Source organism: Myzus persicae, unplaced genomic scaffold (genome assembly GCF_001856785.1).
Source record: "Myzus persicae strain clone G006 unplaced genomic scaffold, MPER_G0061.0, whole genome shotgun sequence".
Lineage (NCBI taxonomy): Eukaryota > Metazoa > Arthropoda > Insecta > Hemiptera > Aphididae > Myzus > Myzus persicae.
In genome coordinates this window covers 566588-572587 of record NW_019100869.1, presented here as the reverse complement: position 1 = coordinate 572587, position 6000 = coordinate 566588, and positions in this window count along the sequence as shown.

The following is a 6000-nucleotide window of genomic DNA, read 5'->3' as shown; positions in this document are numbered from 1 at the left end:
AAAAAGTGTGTTGTAATGCTACTGACGGAGCGTCATATGCAGATGGAATACCGTGGATTTTTTGCTCAGTTGAGTAATGTGGCAAAAGAGCAAATACATGTATGGTGTTAGTATTAGTATTAAACCTACCCTCATGTTTTAAACTTAGTTATTGGCGATGTAACTAATAAAATTCTTCCATCTATTAATTTGTTTGGAATACTTAATGGATGTGGTATTTTTATTAAAGAATCTCATAAATGTATGGATGTGTGGACTAATAAAGAAAATAATAAGCGAATATGTCCTACAAGAGAGACTATATAGTGGTCTAAACATAGTGTATTATCTTAAGTGTTTGGTATTTCAAGCATTCAGAACTTAGTTTATTTGTGGGACTTATAACTACATTAACTGAAATTAAAAATAACTTATCTATTGCAGCTGATGCTCGGTATAAAATAAAAGGTTTGGTAGAAGGATTATGCAAGTATGAAACTATTTTAACAGCTCAAATTTATCTGAGGATTTTTCTAAAACTTATTCAGCTTTTGAAGTATTTACAAGATCATGGAGTAAATATGATGACATCTTATATATAATTACTCATATTATTAAAAACTGTAGATTCAGTAGGACTTATAAAGGTAAATTCACAAGCCCTTCTTATTTTTAAATCTATTTATAACCGAAATTAAAAGAATTATAAATAATGGTTTGTAAATTAATAACATTTTACTTAAATTTTAAATTTTCCGAATTGTGTGTGATGCCTATGCAAAAAGTTTTGTGTTAAATGTAAAAAAATCGAATGCCCATCATGGATGTAATTAATTCATAGTTAAAGGTACTTTCATAAAAAATATAATGGTTTATTTAGAACTAAATTAAATGCTCCATTAAGGTCCAATACAACATTTAGAAATAAACTTATGAACTTTATAATATACTATGTAATTCCAAAATTATCCTATGTCCAAAATAAAAGTCTGCTTTTTTCACTCGTTCATTTTCTTAGTCCAAAATAATATTTTAAAAATGTGACTATCGTGGAGGTCCTCGGGTTTTCCGAAACCGGAAAAATGTCAAAATATCGAAAAGCGTTTAAGAGGTTTTTTATTCGTAAACCATCATAGATAAATGTCACGTAGTAAAATTTTCGAATTTTCGATTTTCCGACCGATTTTCAAGGACGCGTTCGGCTTTTGGGTCCGGGAAAAAATGTTAAAATACCGAAAGCGTCTAAGAGGATTTTTATTCGTATAATATTAAGTATTATACCTAAGTATATATTTATGAACTTAAAAATTTGGTGGCCCTGAAAAGGGCCGTTTTAACTGGTTGGTCCTTAAAAGAACCGTTACTCACTGTAGCCGACGGATACGATTTCTGGAAATAAAACACAACATGAATTTTTTAATTAGTGTTGTTTAGTATTTTAAGTAATTACTCTGAATTTCAGCACTCAGAACATTGGAAAATTTTCAATATCCCTGGTCATAGGATTAAATCTGATTCCAGGATATGCAAGAGCTATGTCAGACATAAATCGTACAAATTGGTTCTGTACACTACCACATCTCTCCAGGATATTTGTACGGTACATCTAATCACCAACTGACTTCGAGTTACATCTGGTATATGCGGTTTAACTCTCTCCAAGCTCTTTCGAGGTGCTGAGTGTGATACCGAGTTGGGGCCAGTATGTTATTAGGAAGGGCTTCCTCCCTTGCTTATCCTAACATTCAAGCTAAAACCGCACTGCTGGCCCCCAAAATGGGGGCAAATGTTTTGGTGGCTCCAAAAATTTGTAGAATGGTTTACAACACCATGACCACTAAATATATATGTTCGTTTTATACAGGATCTCATAAAAATATACAAGAATTTTAAACTAATGAACTACATTTTGTAAGCCTTTATGTTTGTAATAACAGCAAAAAAATCTTAAATAATTACCTAAATATCTGCCCACAAGGATTACAGGCTCTCCACATATCACTACAGATAAATGAATCCTGGTCGATGTAAGACTGCATTATCGGCAGTAGGGTATCTGTCGTTCTATCGGGAACAATTTTACCGAATACTTTTTTCGTTGTATGACTTATGCCACCTATATTTAAATTTTGAAATAAAATTGAAATTTTAGAAAACCGGTACTTGGCCCCTAACAAAAACTTTTTTAAGTTAAATATTTCAATACCAAAAAGCCAAACAGCGCTCAATGTCATCACTCGTCCCACATTGTATTTAGCTTTTAATAAATGCGTTTCATCTACTTCCACGATGTCTTGACTATCTCCTATCATTGCATAATTGTGGTTTGCAATCTTTGTGGCAACGTTACGGAAGTATTCGCAAAACAAAAATGCCGTTACTTTTGAGACTTAAAACCTTTTGTCAAAAGTAAAGTAACACAGACTATATTTTATAGGCTATATAGGTTAAGTCAGTGTACGTACAATGTATATTGTACAGAAACGATGGTCAAGTTAAATATTTTTATAAAATACTTCCAAAGTACTAGCTAGAGTCTAAATTCACTTCCATACCAGAATAAATATTCACCAAGGCGCTAGGTAGAATACATTTTATACCCGCATAAAATTATATTTTATATTTTAATCGTTCCCAAATTGTGTATACATTAGTACTTATTTAGTATTTACTGTTTATTTACGTTGTTCTGGTCAATATTACAGAATATAGAAATAGTAAAAAATAATTCATTAATTGAATTACTAAATAGGTAAGTTTCTGATTCAACTAAAATTATTAATGACGTTACAAACAATGCTTTTTTTCTATATTTTTTCAAACATTTCCAGCAGCATATTATTTTGATGAAGTGAGCTATGTCCAAACGTACAAAAACAGCAGTAGTTGATATATTTTTGTTCTATAATACTCTCAAACATATATCACAAAACCGGCTTTTTGACATTTGGCAGTATGAAAATACTATAGCCCGGTGAGAGCATAAGAATAATCACATAATTATTTTCACACGTAATTTTGCTCCACTTCTTATCCACTGATTTAGCCAATACTATATTGTAGACATGTCTTGTGTCTCCGATAACATCTGGGACAGAGGTGTTTGAAATAATTCAATATGTAAGACAGCAGCATAGAAAAATATATGTGAAAACTTTAACCCTGGCTTGTTCCAGAAATTTTTTTTCTAACTGACCCGTTGCATCAATACACTATCGGAAATCATTAACTTAACTTTTGCAAGATTCATTAAATATCAATTGTATTTAGGTGACCAATAATGTACGATGGATCGGCACTTAGAAAATGGATGGATCCCGCATATATATTTATTTTAACTCAATAAGAGTTTGTATAGGATCATTTACTTCAATTCCAATTCATTTGTTTCTATAATTTTGCTTTGCTTTTCTTAGCACTCCAGCAGAATAACCTTGTGGAAGAATTGTTTCTCCGAACGCCACAGTTCTATTCACCATAATACACGAGTTGAAAGTGAGCCACGATTGTACCGCCCCTAGTGGCTTTTTCCAGTAATGCTAATGGTAATATATGGCCCTATCCAAAAAACGCCACTGGGGGCGGTACAATCGCGGCTCACTTTCCACCTCGCGTATTATAGCTCTATTTGCAGTAATTGCATCAAGTAGCCTTCTGTATTTTGAAGTTCTTTACCTTTTGCTTTCCGTTGATCTTCCTTTAAAGGTAATTTGCAATTATATGCATGTTCAATATTTTCAGAGTTTGGAATACATAATATATGTAATTTTGGAAGCTCATCTCCTAATGGTTTCTTTTCGGCAAAAATATACATATTATTTTGGCAATTTTCATCTTTAAATCTCCCGAACATTTTAAGGAATATATTACCAGAAGTTGGATAAATTGTACACCTTTTAAATATAAAACAGCATGATATTTTGAATTTCTTATACATCTCTTCAAATATTATTATGCCCGTACTGTTCATTTATGGGTTTAATGAACCTAACGTATGTATCGAATGGAATATCCTAATCAATTATTTCCTACTTCTGACTCTGTATCATACCCCGTTACAAAACCACTTAAAACAATATTAATAGTTATTATTGCAAAGTAAAATGAATGTTTTTATAGGATATCCTTGTAAGTTGTAAACAAGAAATCTTATTCAGTACCTGATATATGATGCTTAAATTTGTTAGGTAGGAGATGTAAACTAAGTTCATTGATGGGGCGTTGCCTAATTATATAATATTAATATAAGTTAGGGTGGCTCCAGTTATAAAATATACTCAGGTTAATTGGAATAAAGTGGACTGTATAATAGTGATGGGTGAAAATAACAGTAATAGTTACCAGACGAGTAGCAATAACAAGCTGTTACTTGGAAGAAAAAATAACAGTTACTGAGCTACTGGTTATCAACACAATAAAGTTACAAAATAACAACATAATAAATAACATATTATTTTTTGAAATTGTGTGGTTATCATTTTTAGTAACAGTATGTTACCAACGGAATATTGGAATAACAGTAAAGAGTTATTACATCAAATTATGGCACGTCTGTTATTTCATAGTTTATGCAGATACAACGGTCAACATTCAACGATATTGCGATACCTGTCCTGTGTTTCTCTTCTAGGTCATACTTGTAAGCTATTTTTCTCATAAGTTTATTACTCGATAATGCGATAACTGATAAACCGAATAGGTACCTATGTCCAATTATTGTATATTTATTAATTAATATTTAATACTATTACCTTTTATAATAAATAAATTAACAATAGTTACTTAGTAGTTATAACTTATAAACAGTAAATACATTTTAATTGTGCGTTTATAAAATTGAAAAATTACCAGCGAAGAAATTAATTTTAACAAAGGAAAATAGAAAAAATTGTATATTATACAATTTGCAATACCTATGAATAATGAAAAGGAAACAGGAAAAGTAATGGTGACTGATGAATTTGAATAACCTGTTTGTAATGATAGTAAAAAACATCAAAATGTCTTTTATTTTTTAAAATATTATTTAATTAACACAATTGATTTAAAGTTCAGTGATACCTTTCACTACTTACAGTACTGCAAAATAACATAGGTGAATTATACTTTTCTTTTATTTAAAGGTATCTTATTTGATACATCTCATAATAATAATAATAAAAATAATAATAAATATAATAAAATCACTCATTAACATTTCAACTTTTACAAAAAATATTTATAATACAAATATACAGTATTGTTCAAATTATTTTGAATTATAATGAAGAAATAATAACATATTTACTTTCTCACTTTTTAGACGATAGCGGCGATCATTCAGCACTAAACTTGCACTTGAAAAAATCCTTTCACAGGGAACTGATGTGCCTAAATGACATAAACTATTCTTGACCAATATACTGAGGTTAGGTTAATTATAGCTTTGGTCTTTCCCCCATTTAAGTGGATCTTGGTTTCTGGTTATGACTGCATTGTCCAAGTAGCGTTGAACTTCAACTATTGCACTTGACTTTGGCGTTCCCAATGGTGTAAATCTTGCCACATTACTATCAATTTCACTCCAAATTGATAATTCTCCTGATTCTAGTATTGGATTCGGCTGCATATTTATCTCTGATTCACTAGGTTGTTCCTTATCTCGAATAATTTTAGCTACATTTTCAATTACTTCATTTTTTACTGGACTTACCTATATTTGTAAAAGGTAGGTGTTTAAATCTGGGATCTAAGAATGTACATTTAGAAAGAGTCATACTTTTTTCACAGTTTTTAAAACCCTCCCTTTCATTCATATTACTTAATAACTCATTAGCAATAAGCAATGCTCTTTAGGACAAATTCATCTTTAATAAATTATTGCACACTTTGCACAAGGTTTTTTTTAGTTAAATAATTTGAAACAGATATTTGTTTACGTTTGCGGACTGTAGTATTTGAAGCTTGGATCTAGGAGAAAGCATTTGATGAAGATGATACAGGGATTTGGTCAGATAATCAGGCATAGGAACAGAAGAACAT